This window comes from Diadema setosum, chromosome 19 (assembly GCF_964275005.1).
Source record: "Diadema setosum chromosome 19, eeDiaSeto1, whole genome shotgun sequence".
NCBI lineage: Eukaryota > Metazoa > Echinodermata > Echinoidea > Diadematoida > Diadematidae > Diadema > Diadema setosum.
The window spans coordinates 10849629-10868347 of NC_092703.1; the positions used below are offsets into that span (position 1 = coordinate 10849629).

The 18719-nt window shown below is 39.2% G+C and overlaps 1 protein-coding gene across 2 annotated transcripts in view; it reads right to left on the bottom strand.

Annotated features, from left to right (window-relative positions):
• Positions 1 to 18719, bottom strand: part of LOC140242768 (glutamyl-tRNA(Gln) amidotransferase subunit A, mitochondrial-like) — a 75706-nt gene that overhangs the window by 16759 nt on the left and 40228 nt on the right. The window lies entirely within an intron of this gene.

Below are 18719 nucleotides of genomic sequence, written 5' to 3' on the forward strand. Positions count from 1 at the left end.
GGATGCAAGAGATGATAAGAAAGCTTCTTTTTGACTCGCGGGATAGGCTACAATCCTTTCTCAGGCAAAGGTTCGGAATTATCGGATCGTGCTCAGTCTGCACACAGTGAGCTGAACACCATATTATCAAGTACACGTGTGCAATGATTGTGTGTAATGATATGGGAAAATGCATGGAGAAATCTAAATACAGTATGTACATGTTTATGTATTTTACATGGAATCAGTTCCTGTCTGTTGTCTTCATCAATCTTGCAATGTTGTTGTTTATTATTTTCCCTCTCCATCACGAGTATAATATGGAACGTGTTGATTATTTCACGTGAAGTTGTAATGTCGGAAAATGCAAGGCTGTAATGCAGGTGGCCTATTGCAGGTGGCCTTCAATTTGTTTTTCACATTATGACATGTTTAACAGACTGTAACTCACCAAGATGCCTATTGAAATCTTTTGAAAAACTTCTGCTTGATTTCACACGGGCGGATGATTATTAATTGTCGTTCTGCTATCATCGTGAGTAAACAAAGTATTGTTTCTCTTCAAGAGATAGCGTGCCAATTAATCTGCATTTACTGTTGGTGCTCAAAGACATTCCAACCCACCTCCAGCCTAGAAGGCGTTGTGGTGTAGAGCAGGATCTGAACATCTCTCATGAAGCGAGACTTTTCTTTTCTGTTCTTTTCTTTTCTTTTCTTTTCTTTTCTTTTCCCCACTAACGATGTGAAACAAAGTATTGTTTTTCTTCAAAAGAGAGCGTGCCAACTAGTCTGTACTTAGGATGGTGCTGTAAACAAGACATTCCAACCCACCTCCAGCTTATATCTGTAGGCGTTGTGGTGTAGACATGGTAGAGCGAGACTTTTCTTTTCTTTTCTTTTCCCCACTAACAACTAAGTTTAGTAGGAAACATAGAGACATTCGCACATACTATTTACATTTCCCATCACATGCTTTGATAATCGGAATTTTCACATACACATTTTCCCTGGAATTTTGCCAAGAACTTTTCAACACAATACATGTTCAAAAGAAACCATTTGGTTCATACATAATTTGATTAAAGGGGCCTACTTGTCACCGTCCACATACTCGAACAGTTTTCGCTAAAGATACAAGTATGCTTACAAGACTGCAAACAGTAGAATGATTTGCCCCTTAACAAATCAGACTACATCTCTTGAAATGTCTTCACACGTAAATTGAAGTCATTCCTCTTTAAACGATTTCTCTCTCTCTCTCTCTCTCTCTCTCTCTCTTATATATATATATATATATATGAAGACAACGTCATTATTGTGTAAGTTCCCAAAAGCTCCTTACGACATTCTCCAAGCCGGCGACCATATTATTGTACAGATACATAGATATTGGATCTGTCATCACATTTACAGCTTGCCACTCTAACTGATTTCTCGGCTCAAACATGTTTTTTTTTTTTTATTTAGTTATTTAGTTTTAATTATTCAAAGTAATTTGCTAACAGACTTCCTTTCCCTAAAGCATTTCATTGGCTCAATCTTATATTATGGGGTGTGGTGTTCACTAGAAATGAATTCCTTATTGGTGGCTAACAAAAAAGGCTTGTGCCGAAAGGGTGGGTTGGGTGGTGGCGCGTCGCGTTAATGGGAAAACCACCCTTCATCCAAAGCCCCCCCGGTTTTGTCGAAAGGGTGCGTTGGGAGCGTTGGGTCGCGTCGCGTTGAAACCCCACCCTTCGTCCAAAGCCCCCCCCCCCCCCCCCCTCCCCCCCCCCCCCCCCCCCCCGTTTGCCGAAAGGGTGCGTTGGGAGCGTTGGGTCGCGTCGCGTTGACTGGAACCCCACCCTTCGTCCAAATAAAACCAAATTTGTCCAATATAAATTTGGTGTACACATCAATAAAAAGCCCCCCCCCAAAAAAAAAGAAAAAAAAAAGCCCAGTTGGTCATACAGACGAAACGATGATTGGACCAAATGGTACCTGATTAGACCAGGAGGCTCACTATTATACCAAATGACAATAAGATCAAGGTTATTAGACAAATGGGTGTAGACTAAATGATGATAGATAGAGGCTAGACCAACTGGGCAATGGACCAAAATTAATGATGTGTACACCAAATTTATATTGGACAAATTTGGTTTCATTTTGGACCATTTGATGATTAGACGAAATGGAATTAGACCAACTCATATAGACCAAAAATAGACCAAATGGCTATTATTAGACGAATTGACTGTAGACCAAATAGTAATTAAACCAAATAACAATTAGACAAAACAGTAATTGGACGAAATGATGACTAGACCAACTGGTTATTAGACCAACTGTTATTAAACAGTCTATTAGACCAACTGGCTGTAGACAAAGTGGTAATAGAGTGTAAACCAATCTGGACGATAGCCTCTTTGAAATGGTTGTTTGAAGGTTAAATATAAATTCAAAACTCGTTTAAAGGGGATGGCTAGTAACTGATCAGTGGGAATCAGTGGGAATGCTGAAGGGTGATTGTTCCAATCCTTGTGGGATTCATTTAAGAGTACATTATATATCTATTCTTGTGTGAAAATTATTTGCTTCAGAATGGTCTCATATTCAAGTAATGTGCAGTTTAATGTTTCCAGGTAAGCGTCCCTGGTCAGTGACGGGCATTAATCTGCACATTACTTGAATATGAGACCGTTCTGAAGCAAATAATTTTCACACAACAGCAGATATATAATGTACTCTAGAATGAATCCCACAAGGATTGGAACAATCATTCCTCAGCATTCCCATTGATTCCCACTGATCGGTTACTAGCCATCCCTTTAATACTACATGAGAAAAAGTACCAACGCACCCTTTCGGCAAAACCGGGGGGGGGGGTCTTTGGAGGAAGGGTGGGGTTCCAGTCAACGTGACGCGACCCAACGCTCCCAACGCACCCTTTCGGCAAAACCGGGGGGGGGGGGGGGGGGGGGGCTTTGGACGAAGGGTGGTGTTCCCATTAACGCGACGCGCCACCACCCAACCCACCCTTTCGGCACAAGCCAGAGTGTACTAAAAAGCCCTTTAGAGGGATGAATTCTGGCAGGAGGGCGACCTTCCAGCTCAGAAGATCATTTATATGTTTGGGGATCAGAGGGTAAAAACACGCCATCATGTTATTTCCCATAATTTGGTGAGGGACTTTGGGGATGGAGAGCCATTGGAACTGACCACTAGCGGGGAAAGTAGCCAATGTCTAACTTATAAATTCCTATGACCATAGACTTTTCTTGGGAGAGGGAGTTTCGACAAAAAAATAGCTGGAAGGAAGGTAAACGATTTCATAAACTCCAAGAAGGGGAAAATACTGAGCATATTGACGTCACAGGGTGACTAGGAAAACGAATGCAGTGTTCTGTTTTCTTTTTTTGATTTGATTTTTGATTTGATTTGATTTATTTATTCTCTGTATGCCATTTTTTTTCAAATACATCAACTTTCTGCAATTTCATCAACAAAGTACAAAATACCGGTAGTATACTTTATACAATTTTCATCATTTTCATCAATTATGCAATACATCTGTAGTATAATTACATGAGTAACGTGTTAATAATTTGCATACAGAACGATTGCCAATAATAAGCACAACGCTTGACTGTTTGGCAACCGATAACAAATAACATTATAGTGAAGAAAAACAAGAGGGTCCAACATGATGCTCGTGGAATAAGGGTTAGGGAGAGGGAGAGAGAGAGAGAGAGAGAGAAGAAAGGAAGGGGAGGAGATGATAAAAACCTCCGGATACTAGTCTCGCCAGATCAACTCGACATACCTCTATACTTAGACACATACATACATGCACATACTGTATTTATACTAATTAATTACAGTGATGTATTCACATAACAAGTGTTGCTTTTGTCTTGTAAAAGTTACATTGAATGAGAAAGAGAGAAAAAGAGAAGAAGACAAAAAGCAATCATCTATGTACACATCATAAATTTCTACGTGCCCTTTCAGGGCATGACGTTATAGTTAACCATGATTTGCCCGACATAACATGAATAATGAACAACAGAGAAGGAATGAATCCCAGTGGATCAGAGGAGGACAGTATACTGCAGGTGCATCCGCACGTGCAGAGACTCGGAGAGAAAGAAACATAATAGATACAACAATGAACAAAGAATGAGTCATTAAGTGTTTCTATACAGAAGGTATCACTGGTACTGTGAAATCAACATTTTCTTTACTGCTTTTTTAAATGAATGAATAGACTTACTCTCTATCCTATTCTATTCTATTCTATTCTTTATGTTATGTGCTAATAGCCATCTGGGCTACAATGTAATACAGATATGTTTGTTTTGTACATCCTCTAAAGATCGCCAGAGGTCAAAGGTAGAGCCCTGTCTGTGCTCTTTGGAATGTGAAGACAATTTCATTGTAAAACAGATATGCTTGTTTTGTACATCTTAACCATGTTTTTCATTAACTAATGATACCACAGATCAATATTATGATATTTTGAAGTCATAAAAACCTCTAAAGGTCACCAGAGGTCAGAGGTAGAAACCTGTCTTTGCTCTTTGGAATATGAAGACAATTTCATTGTAAAACAGATATGCTTGTTTTGCACATCTTAACCATGTTTATCATTAACTAATAACATCACAGATCAATATTATGGTATTTTGAGGTCATTGACCTCTAAAGGTCATCAGAGGTCAAAGGTAGAAACCTGTCAATGCCCTGTGGAAACGGAAGATTTGTAGTACAAATGCATATTTACTGCAGCGTAACCAAGATCTAGGCCTATCATTCACAAATGCATCCAAACATCAATATTCTGATATTTAAAGTTCATTGACCTTTGGAGGTCATCAGAGGTCAAATCAGACTTACCTCCCGATCTTAAGATGAATATTATGGTACCGGGTATGTACTAACACTAGTGAAAGTTTCAGGCTTTAGTCAAATTTTGCACAATTCTCATGATTTTGAGGGCTTAACTGCTCTACTAAATTCCCCTATTAACTCTTTATGTGCCACGGTGCAATCCCCCTGTGTGCCACATTATTATGAGACAGCAACGCAGTCATACTTTGGGAAAACACATTGTTTTTCAAACATATGTAACGTTCACAGATTCTTGTTACTATGGACATGTAATGAGTGAAGTTGTAGAGAAACTGCCAAGCTTTGCTTAGATGTAAATGTATTCGTTTGGTAAATGTATTCGTTTGGTACATGTTAAAGGACTTGGCTTCATATAAGGCACCGCCTTCCTGTCAAGTTCCTAATGCTTCATGATTTCTTATGTTGACGTTTATATTTTGTATCTGTAGCAGTCATATCAGTCATTTTATACAAATTTGACGACATGAATTTAAATGTAATGTATTTGTACTTATATGTAGCGTATTTTCTCTGTTTGTTTGTATGGTTTTTATGGAGTATTTAATAAATAAATCCAAAATCCAAAAAAATTGCGTGACAAATCTATGATTGCTTTTTTTTCCCCAAATGACCAGTGTAGCTACATTATTGGAGAACCATGATTTCTGCACACAAAACAGTGACAGAAACTTTAGAATTTACTAGCAAATCCAGTAGGGAATATTGCTTGATAGTCAATCACCACATACGATGCAAGCTACATGTGACAGGATGGAATCGAAAGAAACATTTTCAATTCACTGTCATGATATTTGGTAATTATCATTTGCTTCAAATGTGCGCTTGAGCAGGATATGCCAAGTTGGCACGCCATCAACTGAGTTGGACGTGTGAACGTCAGGGGTGGATCCGGGAATTTCATAAGGAGGGGGGCGCCTTTACAAAATTAAAGAGGGAGCGCATGCGCCCCTTCCCCTTAAATAACACGTGTCTTCACACTCTGATGCATCAAGATGAGCCCTGCCGGACTGCTCACAGCCACGTCCTCTGCCAAGAGTTCTACAGGTGCTAGTGCTAACGACTCTCAATCTATGTTTCATTCATGCCTCCAAAACGTACAGTCACCTAACACTACACATTTTTCACATCACACGCATAGTACAGATCAGATTTCACATCAGCAGTGGCCTGGCGGCCCTAGGGCCACTGAAAATTGATGTCGGTTCATCAAACCTCCAAAAAGGTTATTTTTTGATGGCCCGATCAGGCAAACAAAGATACAAAATTTAGTTTTATGTCTTCTTTTATTTTGGGCCAACAACAGTGCAAATGTAGAAGACTTTAGTGGTCCAAACGGGCCATCAAAGAAAAAGGTTGGTGTTGAGCCCTCTGGGCCCTATGTATATATTGTATACAATATACAATATTTAAACCTATGTACTGCCTTGTAGGGACAACGAATTGTGACTCTGTTCTGATCAACCAGCTGTCTCGGTTAAAAGAGGTCAGACTTTAGTCATCCACGCACTGTGCAATGCTAGATACACGAGTCTTCGCGTTAATACAAACTGGCACACCCTTTAAGCATCACCAACAGGTTCAGCATGCTCACGACGAAGGCGTACCTGTTTGCACTCATTCATTCATTCACTACGGACAGATTTGTACAGCACTTTTCGACGACAAAGGAAGTCTTAATAAACTTGTGACAGAGATCAACGAGCACAAATGTCAATGACAGCATATTCTATCAAGGGCCTACTATAAAACCAGAAATTTACGCGTGCACGAAACTTTCACAAATTTTGCAAGGTGCAAAAATTCGCAGAAGTGAAATGTGCTCACAAAAGTTTTTTGTTTACACATGTATTATATTCACAATTTTTTTCATGGTAGGCAATTTGCGAAAATGGCCATCAGCCCCAGTTTGCAAAAGATTCATGACATGAACAACGTAATGTTTCTGGTTTTGAGGTATGGCCTGAGATCAGCCATGTTGGTGAACTTAATGAAGCATTGTCCAGCAGTAAATTGTAAGTTATTGTTGAATACTCCTACATGCAGTATTGGTACACATGATTTTCATGATTGCCAAAAGGTTACTTAATGTTTGTGGCTATATTTTGTCCTTTACACTAAACATAACATAATAACATGTTTTCCACTTCTCTGTGAATTGTATGCAAGGTATAAAAGAGCAGAAAAATGTCATTTTCAGCCAAAGTTCAGTGATCTTTGACCCATGACCTGAACATATTTCATCTAAAAATCTAATTAGCAAGTCTACACCTCATGAAGCACACCCAGCCAAGCATTAAGAAATCTGCTTTTTTTTTCTCCCCTGCGAAATAAAAATAACAGGATGTGGTACAGACGAACAGACAAATGGATGAATGTACAACTCGAAAACATAGTGCCTCTGGCTCTCTTAGGGGGCAGCGGAACAAATAGAAAAAAAAAAAAATCTTGTTCAGTTTTGATATTTCGTACTGACTGAAATGTAAAGCCTGGCTATGCTTTAGAATTCTGTCAGCATAAGCTCAGACATCTTTCTAACCCTGACTTTACCCAAAGCAAAGTTCATCTCGACTACATTCAGACTGGAGTTGTTCCCAGTGCTCACTTCAGCTCCACATTATGTGTCCAAGGAAGACAAGGTGTTAAGCTAGACCTGACTTCTGAATGCCGGCCCTTGATTTTCCCACACAGTCTTCTTCTTCTTAATGCAGAAGTGTGGATATAAAGTTAAGAGAAGTCAGTGTGGCTTTACCGCGAAGTGTGAAGTCCCTTGCAACCTCCCATACGTGATGACCTTCGATAAGTAGATATGCTCTGCTCTGCGATCCCTACTTCCGCCTGACTAATTAGCCACAAATAACACTCCCCTCCCTCCCCCCCCTACCCCCTCTACTGTCAAAGCAAACTATTAACCATCAGTACAGGTTTAGAAAGGCTCCACTGTATACCCTTCATCCCTCCCCCCCCCCCCCCTCTTCATGGCATCTTTGGTTTTTCATGAGGCCTAGTCTTTCGCTGTTCTGTGTTACCATGGGCAACGCAAGCTGATGACTTTATTCACCTGTTGATGCAAAGTGGGGGGGGGGGGTGGCACGAAGAAGGGGATGGGGATGGGGATGGGGGGGGCGGGCGGGCAGGGGGTGGGGGTGGGGGGGGGGAAGAGAAGTGAGAATCACACCTTATGAGAAGCCTGAACACAAGGTGACTAAAATTGGCAGTACAAGGTGACTAAAATTGGCAGCACAAGTAAGGATGGAAAGGCAAAACTATGACTGATAAGATCAGCCATTTTGTCATGTTATTCTTGATCTTCTGAAGTGACTGTATGTGAAAGTATAAGGCATGCCGTGGACTGCTAGCACAACGCTTGCCCCATTGGCTGTGCAGTCCCACAAACTCTTTCAAATACCATTACATTTGTTCCTTTTCTAAAACTACCATAGTAATGGCAAATAAGACAGAGTTTTACCGAACAATTGCAGTTGATTGGAAAAAAAAAAATGTTTTGAAGTTAATTAACATGCAGTAAAAGAATGCTGGGGAATATGCGTCCGCACACAAAAGATAATGATTAGATTCCCCCTATCCCCTCAACCCCATAAAAAGAGAATTGTAATAGTCTTCAAAATCAACAAAACCTATTTTATATAAAAATACATGTATTTGTAGACTTTGAAAGCGTCAAAAGTACTGAAAACCAAAACACTGAATCACACTGAATGCTAACAAAAGGTTATTCACCGACTTTTATTTTCATATTTCCTCGCACATGTCACAAAAAATGGTAACAAATCTACTGATGGAGTGACAATTTGTGATTTGAAAGAAAAAAAAATCTTCCCGACATGCAGACTACATTGATGTAAAACAAAGAAATACGGTAATTACTGTTGATGCATTCAAAACATCAATCCATCAAAGATGACTTGATTTCGTTGCAAACATGATGTAGGTTCCTAGAAATGGGTCGCACACACTTTTGTCAGGAAGCCTCTTAGCATGGATCATGGATCAACTTTCACCAGATGACCTTCCCCCTGTTCAGATGCAAGCCAGTTTGTAGCAAAACTCCATGAAGAAATGACATATAAAAAGAATCATCATATAGCCAACAGACGGTTTGGACGGTAATCTCGCTCGTTCTGGAAGACATCGTGTAGATGTGCAGTTTCTCACTGCGCATGCTGTTATGGTCATGAGTGACAGGTACAGGGTCACCTTGCATGCGCGCTTCCCCAAGCCCCGCCCAATCATACCGTTCTATGGTCACCATACCATGATTCGTTATCAAGTTCTACTTCGAAACGATGCTCTGACCGTCGTTTCGTTATGTGCTGTGTCATTTAGTCGGCATTCAGACATATAGATTCATTGTACAGCTATACTGTTTTGGTATAGCTATACCATTCTAGTATAATTGTCTGTTTGTTTGTTTTTTTTTTTTTGCATCTGAACACCCTGCTTTTCATCTCCCAAATGATCCAACCTTGCATTCCCCATCTCCTCTTGAAATTTGAGTCCACTTCAGAGTGAAACTGATCTTGGTTATATTATGAACTCAAGACAATTTTTCTAGAAGACTCTTCACTGGCTCTTAGTTGAAAGGGATGGTACAGTATTGGTGGAGATGAGAATTGGGCTTTTAACTTTTTGCGAGATACCAAGAAAACACTTATGATGTAGTACAGAACATAACATTTTAAGAGGAATTCAAAGTTTATCTGATGAAAATTGGGTTTGGAATGACTGAAACATCCAAAAACAAAGTAAAACAAAGTGATCGTAATAAAGTGTGGGTCCCACACTTTATTAGAATCGTTCTTTTTTTGGATATCTCAGCCATTTCAAAACCAATTTTCATCAAATGAATGTTGAATTCCTCACAGAATTACATGCTCTTTCATATTTCATAAAAGGTTTCTCATTATCTCACCAAAAATGTTAGAAATCTGAAATTAGGTCTCAACCAAAACTATATGATCCCTTTAAAGGTATTGTCTACCCTTTGCAGATGAAACAAAAACCCAGCTTCGGTGCTTCAAAACAGTTCTGAAATGTGAGTTAGGGATAGAAACAACCGGTGTAAAAAATTAACTCAGTATAAACAATTTTAAGTATTGTAAAATGTACAAAACGTGAAACAATAGTTGAAATAAAATTGTTTAAAGACTTGATCATCTACAGTTATGGTTTAATGAGAACAATAGTGATATCTCCGTATAAATTATGCTTTATTGCAAAATTTTCATACGGTAGGATGTTTTGTGATACAACTGACCAACACATATGCATCAAATGTGATTACTCAAACATTTTAAAATCACTTCTCCCAAAGGTAAACATTACCTTTCAAGGAAAGGGTTAAATTTAAGTTCCTAATAGCTGGTTTATAAAACCTTTCACAACCAAGAACCAAGATACCTAAACAATTGTCTCAAGTTGTATATTTCTCCCAGAAGTAATCTATGTTCTAGTACCTGCCTTTTTCATCTTTCCTGTCCTTGAACAGGTAATAAAACTGGGGATCCTACTTTGTATGGTAACAGCTGTATCACCCCTAAATGTAATATCAACGCTAAATGTAATATCAACCCTAAATGTAATACACCTTAACCCTAAATGTAATAACAACCCTAAATGTAATACATTTTAACGCTAAGTGTAATAATCGAGTCAACCCTAAATGTAATACATTTTAACCCTAAATGTAATAACCGGAGACAACCCTAAATGTAATACATGTCAACCCTAAATGTAATATCGACCCTAAATGTAATACTTTTTAACCCTAAATGTAATATCGACCCTAAATGTAATACATCTTAACCCTAAATGTAATATCGACCCTAAATGTAATACACCTTAACCCTAAATGTAACAACAACCCTAAATGTAATACATTGCAACCCTAAATGTAATATCGACCCTAAATGTAATACATCTTAACGCTAAATGTAATATCGACCCTAAATGTAATACATCTTAACGCTAAATGTAATAACGACCCTAAATGTAATACATTTTAACGCTAAATGTAATAACAATCCTAAATGTAATTCATGTCAACTCTAAATGTGATACATCTTGACGCTTAATGTAATTACCACCCTAAATGTAAAATTATAGAGAGTGTAACAAACGCAGAATATCGGGCAAAAGGTCAGGGGGTATATGAAGGGGATATGACGCAACTTTTTTTAGCACTCTTGAAAGAGCAGCAATAGCTGCTTAGATTTGTTTTTGTTGTTTACTCAAGTAAAGATCACACAGTCTTATTAATTCCTTTGTTTGCTGCAAAGTTAATTAGGTACATTCGACATAGTTTTTCTTTTTAATCTATACCTTTATCATACAATCACATAAACATTTTGTATTCCAATCTTCATTCAGTGTTCATGTTTGTTCAAAGTTTTGATGAAAAAGAAAAAAATGGGCAAAAATTCTTTGCAAGGAAATTCTGAATATGAATAATATTGCAAAAAAACAAAACAAAACAAAACATATACCTACTGATGAAACGGGATATAAAGCGAGTAGATTGAGAAAATTAGAAATTAGAAAGATTTAGAAAGATTTCGCAAATTTTTTGACGAACCATCATTATCTATGTAATGTTTTCAATGACGAAATATCTGTCACACATTGACATGGTAGCAAATCACTGTCCGAAATATTAGCCTCATGACATTCTGTTCACGACTCCTGGTAATCACGACTATACTTACACGACACTGGGACAATAATTGGTCTTGGGGAGGGTACACGAAATAAATTTAAAAATGCCAGTAAAGCAAAAAGAAATAGATGTCTTTTTTATCATCTTTGAGGCACCATTTATATATTGACTTTCCTGTGATAATTTTATATTAATGTATGAGTAAGGCAAACTGACTTAACTTTTGCTCATTTTTTTCCTTTTTCAACAAAACTCTAAGCAATAATGAACACTAAATAAAGATTGGAATACAAAATGTTTATGTGATAGCATGATAAAGCTAATAGATTTAAGAACTATGTCACATGAACCTGATTAACTTTGCAGCAAACGATAGATTTAATAAGACTGTGTGATTTTTACCTGGGTAAACAACAAAAACAAGTCTAACCAACTATTATCATTATTTTAAGAGTGCGAGAGAAAGTTGCGTCATATCTCTTTTGTATACCCCCTGACATTTTGCCCGATATTCTGCGTTGCTTACCCTCTCTATAATCAGATGTATACATTTAAGGTCGTAATTACATTAAGCATTGAATATATTATATTTGATAGGGTTGACATGAATTACATTAAGGATTGTTATTACATTTAGAGTTAAAATGTATACATTTAGGATTGTTATTACATTTAGCGTTAAGATGTATTACATTTAGGGTCGGTATTACATTTAGCGTTAAGATGTATTACATTTAGGGTCGATATTACATTTAGGGTTGAAATGTATTACATTTTGGGTTGTTATTACATTTAGGGTTGAGGTGTATTACATTTAGGGTCGATATTACATTTAGGGTTGAAATGTATTACATTTAGGGTTGTTATTACATTTAGGGTTGAGGTGTATTACATTTAGGGTCGATATTACATTTAGGGTTAAGATGTATTACATTTAGGGTCGATATTACATTTAGGGTTGACAAGTATTACATTTAGGGTTGTCTCCGGTTATTACATTTAGGGTTAAAATGTATTACATTTAGGGTTGACTCGATTATTACATTTAGCGTTAAAATGTATTACATTTAGGGTTGTTATTACATCTAGGGTTAAGGTGTATTACATTTAGGGTCGATATTACATTTAGCGTTGATATTACATTTAGGGGTGATACAACAGCAACCAAGGAGTGGAACAAACTCCTCACTTTCATCACAATCTGCATAAGTTCAATGCACATTTTAAAGAAAATTCTGAAAGTTTATCTTTCTCCTCAGTTGTAATGATATTTTATCTCTTTTTATTTATGCATACTGTGTGAGCGCTGCAGTATAGTTGAATCATGTATAGTGTATCTAAATGGCAATTATAATGATAATGAAGGAAATTATTACAACACTGCTTTCTGTACGTATTAAACTATTGTGTTATGTTCTATCACTAATGCATCCCTCTCTGCGTTTACATTGTGAAACTGTCGCCGACAGTACTCTTGCAAGAGCTGAAAATCACCACTTATTGTGAAGAGGCCTGTCATTCAGGATGATATCCTTTTTTTTCTATTTTGCAACCCACACTCCACTTTTCTCTCACTGGTGGATGACTCAAATGCACCACTCTTTGAATCACGCTGACCAAAAAAGAGAAAAATGAAACTAAACTGCCACATGCTCTAATCAAATGTACCAGCAAAACGTCTTTGCACGGACATGGCTGACACTTTTATGGAGCACATTCCATATGGCAGTGAAGAGGGGTGGGGGGGGGGGGGGGAGGAGAGGAGGGGGTTCAAAGTACACATCTATAATCCCAGGCACAGAAAGATACATTGTACATATAGCTCGGTAGATTTATGGCTGTGAAACTGCATTGCCATGACATAATGGCAAGAGAGAGCTATACACGGTTGAGTCTTGCTGATGTTATTAAGGGGCACATTTGATATCAGGTGCTCTCTTCCTCAATTTCCTCTTCTGTCGAGCCAATTCAATTTCTGTTGGTTTTATCCAAGCGCATGTCATGGGGGAGGGGCAAAGGAACAAGGGCGAGGGGGGGATCCGAGGGGTAGAGGATGGGGCGAGATGTGGGGGGAGGGGAGGGGGGGTGGAAAATAGCGGATCCCCACGATCATCCCGGGGAAAGGATTGAATGAATTGTGGGGGCGCGTTGACTCAGGATCAGTCACTGTGAGGCGATGTGATGCCAAGTCTTCCAAACACCTCCACTCACTGTCTGTCTGTCTGTCTGTCTGTAGCTTCATCTGTCTGTGTGTCTGTCTTTCTATCTTTCTGTTCATCTACAACCTGTTCTGCATGTGCACTGATGGTCATATTCTGAGGCACGCGGTGCAGAGTGGACAAAGGTGTGCATGCTGTCACACTCTGATTGAAAAACCCTGATTCAAATCTGACTATTGGTCTACGTTTAGATGCACAAGTACACACACAAACTCAAGTGAACACATGAAATATGGTATGGCAAGCATACATAGCCATTAATCAGAGATGGAAATTTCTCCAAAACACTTGACTCCTACATTGCAGCGTTGCCAACAATAGGTAATGCTGAGCGATGAAAAAAAAAAAATGCCCTGGAGAATACACCCTTGAATCTAATGTGGCTGAATACGATAAAATTCGTAAACAAGAATACGCCACACTTTCTTCCTTATGAGAAAAGTGTGGCATGCACTAAAGGGCTTTTTACACTTGCAAATTTTTGCTTAGTCCCGTACCAACGGTGGGGCTAAGGGGGGGGGGGGGCCTTAGCCCAACAGAAAGTTCCATCCAAAATCTTCCCTAGGCCTGTGTGTCTTTAAAAGAAGTCAATGAGAAAAACTCTTATCTTTTAGCTTTCGTGATTTCTGTCATCTTATTGGTCAATCATCCACTAATATTTCCTGAATGTCATAAATGATGTCATTGCCCTGTATCTGGTATTCCATGTTTTGCATTGTTTTGATATTTGCGCATCAAAGCTCCATGCGTTGGAACTATTCAAACATACTAATTTAGCGTGCGGAACTGCAGCATTTATGAAAGACAGACATGAAAGCACAACTGGACTTGAGTAGACCAAAGTTTCACAAATAATAATTAATATGTTTTGACCAAAAATTTACCAAAATGAGATTAAATACGTTAGAAAAAACTCATGTACAATGTGTAGACCTACATCTATACACTAAAAGATAAAATTGTTACCCCCCCCCCCCAACCAATTTGTTCTCACAAAATACTGGAAATATCTACTGTCCGGTGCCATATTCAATTTAGAAACTGGTCTCATGGAATATGGCATTTTTACAACCAAATTCAATGAAACTTAATCAAAGGGTCCCCGAAATCCACAAATTTGAGCTCTGAGAGGGCTAAGATGTGTTTATTCTTTGATATTCTTTCACCAATTGCTTGTAGCAAGCACCTGGGTGAGAGAGAAACCACTTTTGCCACCCTGGTATTGCACATTTCGAAGTTCATAAGCCCCGCCCCTAAAGAAAATAAATATTCGGCAAACATGAGTCACGTGACTGAACACGTCATCTCAAGAACGAAGATTTCGTAGCAGATGAAAGCCGACTATTTTTAGCTAATGTTCAAGGCACCCATACCGCGTATACGCGGCCGTATCCGTACGTGTACCCCACTGTTGTCATGTGTTGATTGCTCGCAAGACGTTGGGTTGTCAAACATTTCATGGCAAGAAAAATATTGTTTTTGGAGATCTTAGCTGCACCTTGTAAACCATGCCTAGACAATGCATCGTTGCAGGGTGTAGTAACACGGCAAAGGATTGGGTGAGTCTTCACTCCTTTCCCAAAGATCCAAATTTACGGAAAATTTGGACTGCAAGAGTAAAGCTGACGAGGGCCGATTGGGATGGGCCCAGCAGCTCAAGCTTGGTGTGCAGCGCCCACTTCCCAGAGGATGCCTTCAAAGTGGGGCTGCACACCCTATTTGATATCAAACGCATCAGAAGGCTGAAACCCGATGCTGCACCTGCCTTTCCAGGCATGGTTTGCAATATATGACAAGTTTGCCAAAATTATCATGCACCCGGCATCTTGCCCGGCCAATACTTGCAATTCTCCCCTCAACCCCATTATAATACACTGGTGATATATAACATGTGCCACGTTCCCACGCCTGACTCAGTCGAAGACGTGCCAAGTTCACATATTCTGCTCAAATGCACAAGCCCGCTCAGACCAATCGATAAATTGCGAATTTCCACACTGCAATGGAATAGTTTCTTTAGATTCTATTCCTGTCACATGTAGCTTGCATATTATGTGGTGACTGACTATCAAGCGGTGTTTCCTACTGGCTTTGTGAGTAAATGCCAGGTTTCTGTTGCTGTTTCGTGTGCAAAAATCATGCCTCTACAATAATGGAGCTACTGGTAATTCCAAAGAAAAGAAATCATAGATTTTTCATTCAATTCACATCAAAGCAAACTTGGGATTTTCTCTCCAACTTCGCTCATTACATGTCGAGGGTAACTAACACAACACGAAGTTACATAGGTTTGAAAAACAGAATATTTTTCCCACAGCATGACTACATTGCAGTCTCAGAATAATGTAGCACACAGGAGGTTTGCAACATGGCACACAAAGATTGCGCTCCCCGGGCCAATCGGGGTGACATACTAAATATGCACGTCGAACCCGCGAAAGTACGGGTAAGGGGCAAATTGGTAGCTAGGGAACTACAGTTTTGCTACAGAAACCAGTAGAATTTCAGTAAAATGAAAATCAACAGCTTGATTTACCAATCTCTGTTACCAAGCCATCTCTCAATGTCTTCTCCATCATCAAACTGAGCAACAGCGTCTTCATACTCATGCATGCGTACCTCGCCTTCACCTCCGACTGCAGCTGCGGCCACAGCGGCACCTTCAACTTCAAGTTTAGGCTCAAACCTGTATGGTCTGATTTTTTTTTATCTGCACATGGACTAGGCAAAACAGCAGGAATTTGGTTAAAAAATTCTGCATGTTCAGAATCTGAACTTGAAAAGTCAACCCTCTCTTCCATGCTACTATCCAATGAATCGCTCATGTTTCCGGGGAAAGGGTTAGTCAAAGAAAACTAGTTGTGTTATCTGCTGTAGACGAACGACAAAAGCTAATAGAATCTATATACACTTTCGTGCCAATAGAGTTGAGTAGCGTCTGCTCGAACTCGCATCGTTCTTGAGATGACATCATGAGGACCTACGTCCCGTTCGAGTGTTTTGACAGAATTTCAGGGGGCGTTCCCAGAGCTGTATCTTCTCTCAAAATAGCACTTTCATTCATCAGAATCATCAAAAAGTAGTCATAAATGCAAAATCAGCATATAACATCACATAAAATGGCCTCAACATGAAAATTAGGCTGATTTGGGCTTCAGGGCCCCTTTATTGTCTTACATGTACATGTACATGTATGCTGTCTGCCCAATTTTACTCACACTCGAGCCAACTGAAACATATAGGCTTGCTTTCCATTTTAATGGCACATTAAATTTTGAGCAGGTTATAAATGCATACTGATAAAGCATCATTCTATACTGGAATCGAGGAAGTAGGAGAGAAACAAAAAATCAAAGAGAAGACTCAAATTTTGTCCACGTGCCAATCATGCACATCTTAATTACATGTATGTGTATATCAAACCACAATAATCACCAAGTTCTCACTTTCATTGTTTATCTTCAGTGTAATTATCTTTACATTGTAAATATTTGAAACTCATAAAACTATCATGTTTTGTATTCACTTCTGGTAAGAGGATCACACTTTTCTGAACTTTCCTGAACATTACGTCATGGGGGGGGGGGGGGTGGGAGGGGGAGGGAACTAGAGCGATTTGACAGTGGTTGATATTTGGACGCTTGTGCTTTCTCAGGCTTTTATTATATATTTAGGCAGAAGTCCAGCAATCTTGACTAACGATGGAGGACTCACTTTTGACATTGTGTGAAAAAGGAAATGTTACCTGATCCATGTCTCGGCATATCTGGCTGAATAACATTACCCCAATCCTTATGGGATCCCGGTATATCAGGTTCCCAAAATGTAGACAAGAGTGTCTGCATTTGTGGTCTTTAAGATCTCGAAATTTTGCTAGTGTGAACTTCCTGCGAAACTTCCCTCTCAAATCAGCGACATTTCACAAAGCCCCGCCTATCTTCTCGATCTTTGGGCAGTGTGAGCACTAGCAACTAAAACTTTGCGAAGTCTGTCACAGAGACTCCAGCTGGTCTCCCGCTTTCGACGGGAGATCTCCCGCCGAAAGCCCATTTTTGCAAAATCTCCCGTTCTCCCGCTTGAGATCTGATTTCTCCCGCCCTGGCTCTGTATCTCCCGCTTGAAATGATCTCTTACTAAATAGTGTCATTGTATGTTGAAAAATAACTAGATCTATGTCTATGGTAAGCCTGAGATAGCACGAGAGAGCATCTAGAACCTTACAGCTTCCAAGGCCCTTAAGCGGGCCCTGGACCCCAGGCGCAAGGAACTTTGTGCTTGTGATGGGCCCTTTGCGCCCGTCAAGTTGGAGTCTCCAGTTTGCTAGGGGTTTCAGGTGGGAGAATCTCCAGCTCAGAAGGTGCTTAGGGGTGGAGTCTCTGCTGTCATGTGACCAGTCCACCACCTATTTGCAGGCAGAGTCTGCAAAGAGTATGGTGATGTACAGGTTTGCGTCGTTATGTCACAACCACAAGCTGTCAGACGGCGGGCTCTTTCTTCTTTCTTGCACACGTGCACCAGTGGCCAAAATTTTGAGATCTTAGAGGACAAGTTCACCTTCATAGACATGTTGGATGAGAGAATGCAGCTATATTAGTAGAACACATCAGTTTGAGGAAAATCGAACAATCCATTCAAAAGTTATGAATTTTTGAAGTTTCTGCTCAGTAACGGGTGGATGAGAAGACTACTATAGCTTGTGGAGTCACATGTGTACAACCATATAAAGAAAGAATAAAGAAAATTCAACATATTTTCACTTTTCTCGCAAAACAAAAGAACACTCGATTTCTCTCTTTCAGAAGGCAGAGGAATGATATTACCCATAACATACATCAGTGACAAGTCAAAGAAATGTGCACTTTATTCAAAAAGTAAAGTTTTGTGAAATTCTCTTTTCATTTTCCTTATATCGTTGTATGCATGTGACATCATACACTGTAGTAGACTTCTCATCC